At 43.6% G+C, this 8,617-nt stretch overlaps 1 long non-coding RNA gene across 1 annotated transcript; it reads left to right on the plus strand.

Annotated features, from left to right (window-relative positions):
- The first annotated feature begins 495 nt into the window (after window positions 1-495).
- On the plus strand, window positions 496-7,436 carry LOC148213756 (uncharacterized). Its single transcript, XR_015793823.1, has 3 exons — window positions 496-778; window positions 4,150-4,243; window positions 7,038-7,436. It is a non-coding gene; the product is annotated as an uncharacterized LOC148213756 (long non-coding RNA).
- Window positions 7,437-8,617: the final 1,181 nt, after the last annotated feature.

Genomic DNA, 8,617 nt, shown 5'->3' on the forward strand with positions numbered 1-8,617 from the left:
CTGAAATCAAACCGTTCCCTTCGCACCAAAAATCCATTGAAGTTCCCGCCTGTTCTTTAGAGGAACCAAGCTTCGTGAGAGCAAATCTGCCGCCTACTCACAAAGACCCCAAAGCCCCAAATTGAGAGGGGGGAGCGGAGGACAGGCTCCCCGCGGGATGTCAGAAATCAGCGGCAAGGTAAGGCGGAGTTAGCTCGCCCGTGAAATTCTTCCGATAAGACGCAAACGAGGCGAATTGTGTGGGCCAGGAGCGGCGCGACTTTCAAGCCAGCGACCCCAAAGCCCTACCAAAGTTGGCATCCAATTGTGCCATTTAAGCAGAAAAAAGAATAATCGATTCCTCAGGTGGAACCATTCACTCTAGTTAGTTAATTCGATTTACAGTGAACCAAAGCGAAGGTTCGTGGCTTCATGCAAGCCCCGCCTACTCCTGTGGGAACGCGGCCTCCAGCGCAAAGCCACAGCGGAGCCCTCGGCTCGGAGAAAACCAGACGCCCCTGCTCGGTTTGTTTACTCCGAGGAAGTCCCCAAGAACTCCGTGGTTTTTCTTCCCACAAAGTGAAGAAGTGGAAAATGACTGGAGCGCCCCGTCGGGTTTCATCCCAGCTCAGTCGCCCCGCAATTCCCATTTTGTACGTACAGTACCAGTTTATCTAGAAGAGAAAAGCAAACGGCCTCGGGAGCAGCGCGCCCCGCCGGTTTAACGTTGCTTAAGTCTGAAGCCTGGGAAGCCTCGGTCGAAGGAGGGAAGAAATCTGCCCGCCTCCAATTCCCCCAGGTGAAAGGAACATTGGGTTGGGTTGGGTTGGGTTGGGGAGGGAGGCAAATCTTCCCAGTTAGCGCTGCCATGGGACAGCTCAGTCAAAGGGGTTATTTCGCACGAGTCGTATGAATGCTGTCACTGGAACCACCTCCGGTTCTGACATGTAGGAAGGGCAGATTATTCTGGGTCTGCGACCTGGGAGGAGCAAAGGAGAGAGAGCAGCGCTGGTGCGAAAGGCTGGTCGCCTCCAGTTTCCGTAGCGTTGGTTGTTCTGTTCCCCAGCCTTAGATCACTGCTGGAGGGTCAGTACAAAGGGACGAAGGAGAAGGAAAGGCATCCTGTTCAGTTTCTCTCACTGATACTGGCTTCTCTCCCCACCCTTTAAGAATCGGGCCGGCCCCATTTCAATCGCTTTGCCGTTAAAACGACCCCAAATCGCCACGGATGTCAGCAGATCGCTTCTGCAGACCGTCCTGGGGGGAGGGGGCGTGAAGCAACGGAAAAAGCTTTTCTATTTGCATGCAAGCGAGAAACACTTTCTCAGCATCAATAAGCAAAATAAACTTTGGCGGGGAGGGAGATTTAATTCCCCGGATATGGCGATCTTTCCCCCGCGCTCCTTTTGCGACCGTCAAGGGCTCTGCAGCAGCTGTTCGGGACAGGTTTTCCGGAGGGCGGCGCTTCTCCAGGGCCGCCGTTTTCCTGGGAATCGCGGCGCGGCCCGGGGAAGCGGGTGGCCTCGGCGTTCCGGGCAGCGGCCGCGGAATCTGGGGCGGGCTGGTGTGAACCTGGCCGCGCCTGGGAGGTGGCGCCTCCCCCGCCGCCTCTCACCTGCTTCCCATTAACCTTGCCTGCCGCGCCGCCGCCGCCGCCTTCTCCCGGCTTCTTATAAACTTCCCTTCGTTTACTCAGGCTGGTTTTCATTGCGGCAGGTTTGCTGGGGCTGCCTCTCTGTTTAGTTTATTAACCCACAGGGTTACTTTAACTAAATATTTGGGCGGAATCCTTCGGGGTTGAATTTCATCGTTTTGTAACAAAATTACCCGGTGTTGCCAAGCCAAACAGAGAGCCCTCTGTCGACTTGTCTTCGACTATTAGGGCGGCCCTGGACAGGGAAAGGGAAGGAAGAGAAGGGCGCTCCGGGGCCTGACCGGGGTCTGGGTCCCCGAAGGTCCCGCGCCAGCCTTGGCCCGGAGGGCGTTCCCGGTGCCCCTCCGCGGCGCTGCGACCGGGTTCTCTTCGGGGAGCGCTGCTCGCGGCGGCCCGCACGGTTTGGAGCCAGAAAGCGGGCGGGGGGGCGCTTGCTTTAGACCAGTGTTTCTCAACCTTGGCCACTTGAAGACCTGTGGACTTCAACTCCCAGAATTCCCCAGCCAGCATGGCTGGCTGGGGAATTCTGGGAGTTGAAGTCCACAGGTCTTCAAGTGGCCAAGGTTGAGAAACACTGCTTTAGACTCTCTGCACGTTATGGTGGCAAATGGAAGAGGACAACTGGCTGGGTCCACCCCACCACGCTAAGGCCAACCAAAGCATAGTAGGCCTTCAAAGTGCAGCAGCTGCAATTCTTCTTGGGCATCTTTCCGTGGCCTTAAGAGTGTGTGTGTGTGTGGGCGCGCACTGATTTCTGATTGGAGGGTTGCCATGGAAGTTATAGCCATCGAAATAATGGGAAATGAGAGGCTTGTGTTTTAAATAAATGAAAGGATACCTCTTGTCTGGGAAAAGAAAACAAACTAATTACACTCATAGCACTAAGCCATTAGTCATGGGTACAAAAACCACAATGGCTAAACTGCACATGCCTTAAGTTCAAAGCAAGTACACCATATTGTGGTTTAGCATGATACGCAAAACTAGTCAGTGTCCCTGTCTTCATTTGCAGTTTGCTATGGCATTATGTACCATGCCTTGACAGCTCCAGCCTTGGATGTCCAAGATTGTCCCCAGTACATCAGTCTCCACTAAAAGTGCATTTTATGCCTATTCATTTCCCTATTTTTTTTTCTAATGACTGACTTTTTTAACATACTAGGACACAATTCACACTGTCACTAAGCTTAGATGAGTTGTTACACCTTTGATTAATATTTATCTTTAAGAACATCTAGCTCATTCAAGCACAACAAAGCCTAGAAATGCCAGCATGCTGATCTATCCTATTCTTATTTAACACAGACTTCCAATATTTTTATAGCAATTTTATTTAAAATTACAATTAAAAAAAATAAACCAATACAAACTAAAAAAGGAAAGAAAATAGAAAGTGCAGAAAAGAAAAAAAAAGAAAAATAGAAAAGAAAAGAAATAAGAATATAGTAAAGAACAAGAAAAATATATAAAGAAATGACTTCACAAGTATAAACAATTTTAGTAACTGATCACCTTCTCTTAAAATTCAACAAATGATCTCTTCTTCCCATATCCCATCTTTTATCCATAAACAAATGCTTAAAGCCTAGTTATTCAGTCCTAAACAGCAAAAGCCCGTTAAGGATTACCAGAGGTAATGTATTTATTTTAACCTTGATCAAATAAACTTTATATTCCTTCCTTTCACTTGTAACAATCTTGATCTAATAATGATTCTAATAATGTCCTAGAATGTGATTTCTTTTCATTTTTTCTTTATCCCTTCTCACAAAATTCTTCAAAGCTTTAACAAGTCTCTTTCGTAAATCCAATATAGGAAAGTTATCCAGGTCATTATTTTGATTTGTTATTTGTATATTCCTTTTAATTATTAAGACATGAGCTGGTTTCATTTGTAGGTCCAGTGTAACATCTTTTTCCATATCATTCTTGTAGCCTGCCTTTTTAAAATCCACTTTCAGATCAGTCTCAATCTTGTCAAGTAAAACTTGTTTCTCTTCCATAACATCTTTTAAACACAGTCTATATGTAGAGGGAGACACTCTTAAAATTGACTTCTGGGTTCATTGTTCAAAAACACTCAGTGCTAGTACTGTAGATGTTACCTAGCCAGGTAATGAAATGTTTGCAAGAAAACAGCCAAGCTCAGGGAACCCCAAGGACTCCACAATGCAACCCTGAGCTACACATATTCTCTTCTATTGGTACTCTTGCATCTTCTCACATCATGGTCATGTGAGGTACTTGCTTAATGACCTGTGCATCCTGGGGTTACAACTGCAACCAGAACTGCCGGGATTGCCATCGCTAAGTGATGCGATCACGTGATGTCACACCGCATTGCTTAGTAACAGAAATTCTAGTCCCAATTGCTGTCATAAATTGAGGACTACCTGAACAAAAAGGATGCTGAGGAACTGGAAAAAGTGCAGAGAAGAGCAACAAAGAGGGTAAGGGGCTTGCAGGCTAAATCCTACTAAGAGTGGTTAAAGGAACTTGATATGTTTTGCTTACAGAAGAGAAGGCTAAGGGGAGACATGATAGCGGCCTTCTGATATATGAAGGGATGTCACAGGGAAGAAGTAGATTTATTCTCCAGAGTTTCTGAAGGTAAGACAAGAACCAATGGATGGAAGCTTTACAGTGAAAGATTCAAACCTGAGCTAAGGAGGAGTTTCCTGACTGTGAGAGCTATTAAGCAATGGAATAGCCTGCCTCCTGAAGTTGTGGGGGCTATTACTGGAGGTTTTCAAGAAGAGACTGGAGAGCCATTTTGTCCAGAATGGTATGAGGATTTCTGCACTGGGCAGGGGGTTGGACTAGAAGGTCACTTCCAACCCTATCATTCTAATGGGGGAAAGCGTGTCTAATGACAACTCAAGGTTCTTTTATTAATCGGCTGGGAACAGCAAACATAGGTTATGGGCCAAGAGTAAAGGGTGTGATTGTGCTGAGTTAAAGTAACAGAGTTGCCAGAGTTTCAGAAAAACTGAAAGAAGGGAGGCTGAGAAAGATTTCTCCCAGTCGGGCCTGAGTAGTTTCCTTGACTTGGTGTTTCCAAGAGAACTGTAACTCCATAGTAGAGCACAAAGCTTGCATGCAAGAGCCTTAGGATCAGTTCCTGCTACCTCCATGTAATGCTATGGAGAATTCCTATCTCAAGCATTGGAAATCCACAGCCAATCAGCATTGACAGCATTGACCATAGATTCTGGTCTAATTCACTAGGAGGTAATGTCCTACGTTCCTAATACTAGCTAAAATATGTCTTTGGGCTGACACTTTGGATAAAAAAAAATACTGGGCAGAAAAAAAAATAGCACTCTATGATACTCAATTCTTCTAGACCTGATAATCAAACTGAATTTTTATCAGATATAACAACAATCTGTATTGATGATTTCTTGGGTTATAAGGATGGCTTATCATTCAAAATAAACATAGCCATATCCAGCCATAGTCCACAGGGATTTAATCCCAATTCTCTCAAGCAAATAGAAACATCAGTTGTTACTTTGTTCTCAGCAATATCTAAGTCCATATTATAGGGCTGTAAGGCTTTCTCTCTTATAGCAACAAACCAGAATTAAACTAAGAATGCCTGTAATTTCCTAAATCATAAAAAAGGAATGTCCTTAACTCCACTTTTTTAACGAAGAACAAAATCTGCTACTTCAGCTGGTTGTCTCTCCTTGGTTCATGGTGTAATTGCCTTGATGTAATCCTCATTGAAATAAACAGGCCAGTGCTATTTCACTGTGCAGTCCTGAATTAGTGTTATGATTTGAAAATAATATTCTGATTGGATTGGGCTTTAATTTTTTTCCTTCTAACCTTTTACTCTAACAAAATAAACTATTACTGAGAAGCAAACAACTAAATGAGAGAAACTTAGCCAGCCTTCATTCATCATTAGCTTATCCCTCATTTTTTCAATTTTACATGTAGTGCTGACTTGCTAAAATAAGAGACAAGCTGGTCATAATAGAATCTTCTCTGATATGTACTACAGTTCCCACAATCCTTTGTTATTGGCCCTTCCCAATCATCCACCTATCCTTCTGGATCCCACGGTGCGGAAGCTTCTTGTAGACTCTAAGGGCAGAAGAAAAGGCATTCTATACATGCTCAGGGTTAAATTTTGAAAAGGGTCACAGGACCTGTTTTGAAATTACAATATTTATTGGCAGGCAGCCAGCTTCCCATTAAGAATATTTGCTTTTTAATCTGAAGAAAGCTTGGGATATTTGCTAAAGATAACAAGAAAGCTTCAAGTGATAACCATAATCAATTAAAGAAGAATAGTTTTAAGATGTTAATAAAAGAAGATGAAAAATGGATTCAAATTGCCAAGCAGAATTTTCCAATTAGGGCAAAGAGCAGAGAAAAAGCACATTTTGACATTTTGTATATCCAGAAGAAAAGATAAGAAGTATGATAGAAGTGTACTTAGGAAAAAAAAGCTTGTTTTTGCATTACATACTTTCCATCCTTCTTTAAACATTCAAGGATAAAACTCAATACTCCCCTTCAGTCATTAATCAGTCCATCAACAGCTTAGCAACAAAAACATATGTAATTTCATCCAACAGGAATGTACAATAAGAAACTTCAATGAATTTGCTCCATGATTCTGAGCAAAATGTAAGGTGTCAACCCTTAGCTCTCAAACAAAAAAGTATATTTTGCAAGTTTGTAGTAGGTTTCATCCTAGAATTTCGCTATGGCTACATGTTTTTGAAAATCAAGACTCAAGATATATAGAGTAATAAAGATAAAATCAACAAACATCCAAAGAACCACCCGAATGGTTCTGCATACCTAATCAAATTTTGAACAATATGGATGTTATCCCTCTGCAGGGTCTAAAAGTAAATGGTTATACAGTCTCTTAGTGCTTGACAGCAACAAGAGGAATGGGAGGAAGCCATTGGACAGATTCAGAAGGCACCCAAGCCCTCTTCTGCCATTTGCCTGAATATCTGAGGGCTTGAGCATGGGCAGGGCTTCATAGAGTAGCCCTTCTGACATTCTCTTGAACCTCCATGTATTCAGCCAGGAGGCCTTTGCTTGAAGTTAGGGACAGCTCTTCATTAGTCTGGTACCTGGTTGCAGTACAGCTCTGGAGCATCTGGAGAGGTGTACCCAGGTTTAAGCAAATGTCCCTCTTAAATCTGAGGACAGTTTTGGAAGGTGCACGTGGGTCAGGGGGACCTGTGGGACTTGTCCTCTATCTACTTTAAAGCTCTCATTGTTCAGTTGAATGCCTGAAAATGGCAAAAGAACATCAGGGTTTCTGATCTAACCTGCTAGATCTCAAGTGGGATGTTCCTCTCCTTCCCCCTCCCACAAATCCCTGCCCCCTCCCACTTGTAACTGCTTTCCTTTTTGCTTTCTTTTTCAGTCTCTTCAACGGGTTCTGATGAGAAGTGATTTACTTATGCCAACTCCTAACTGACCTAGAGATGGCACCTGATATGGAAGCCTCTGTTAAATAACGGAGGATGGATCCATGCCTGCTTCCATTCCAGTCCATCCTCGCCGTGCCTGGAATACTCTGGCCCTTCTGCCACTTAGACATTTCTGTAGCTGTAAATGAGGACTCTGAGCTGTGGGGATCTGAGGGGATTAAGGTCAACATTTATTATTGAAAAGACACTAATTGTTTGGGGGCAGAAGGCACTTGTAGGCATGAGGAGTGTGACATGGACATTTTCAGAAAATAGTTGCCATCACAAGTACAGATAATTGGAAAGCGTCTATTTCCCAGAATAGCAAATTGATGAGACTGAGCAATAGGTAACTTGCCCAAGAACCTGAATGTATATATTGATTTAAAAGATTTAGATAGCTGCCCAACTGGTGTAATGAAAAAAACCATGATTACAGGTAAGAAACCATAGAAAATCAAAAGAAACAAAATCCATAAGCAACATATCAGACCATATGCAGCTGGAGTCAACCAAATACGCATTCCACCTCCAAGAAGAAGAGCTCGTCTATTGTCCTGGGCCAAGGCTTGGGGGAGGAACAGGTTTGTAAAGCTTCCAGGGCAGCTAACAGGGTCAGGGCAATGTGAACCTTGTGGGGGAGGAGGGGGACATTGTTCCAAAGGGGAGGCACTGCCCCAGAAAAGGCACTGAATGCAGAATGCAAGGCTGAAGTGGAAGCTGAGCTTATAAACTCCCCGCCTCAAATTTACTGAAGCCACTTTACCAGAAAGGGAAACCAGTGGGATTAAAACCTGCAGTGTGGTCTATTCATTTGAGTCCACAATTATTCCACATTTAGGATCTTGTCCTTTAAGGAATTCCTCCTATCCCATCCCATCCTCCCTCCCTCCCTCCCTCTTGACTGAGTTAGCTCCACTTTAACTGCATGCTTCCACCTTCCCATTCTATCATTCCCAACTGTCTTCACAGCCCTAATCTGGTTTTTCCATTGCTGTCTTGATGCTTCCTTCCCCCTCCCCATTATAAAGCAGTGGCGAAGGTGTCCCCCCTCTCTTCCAGATGAGACTGTTTCAAAGCAAAATGCCACCTACATTTACTACCTACAGGATGCCTAGAGGGATTTAGACAAAGATGGCAGAATATTGTTTCACTTAGAAACACTCCCAAGTGCTTCTGCTGTATAACTGTGCTTGATTTTTTTTTTAAATGTTGCTACCATGAGGATACTTGAAAGTCAAGGAGGAAAGTGATCTTGAGTTGAAGTAGTAACTACAGCCATCACATTGCTTACTCCTAGACCAAAATCAGACTTTCTTCAGTTGTGTTTCTATGAAAGCCAATGACATACATGTTAGCCTTTAACAAACTGCTTACACATTTTTGCTGTGACTGTGTTAAACTAGGCCATTCATTCTCCTTATGGTTGTTCTAAAATCAGAAAATATAGATAAATATATAGATAAAAAATATAAATATATATATATTTACCATGTTGTTTTATTTTACAGAAATAAGTGCTTTATTAATATAA

This window comes from Python bivittatus, unplaced genomic scaffold (genome assembly GCF_059951505.1).
Source record: "Python bivittatus isolate LINGU-HERP-01145 unplaced genomic scaffold, Pbiv_v1 ctg000850_np1212, whole genome shotgun sequence".
NCBI classification, from domain to species: Eukaryota; Metazoa; Chordata; class Lepidosauria; order Squamata; family Pythonidae; genus Python; species Python bivittatus.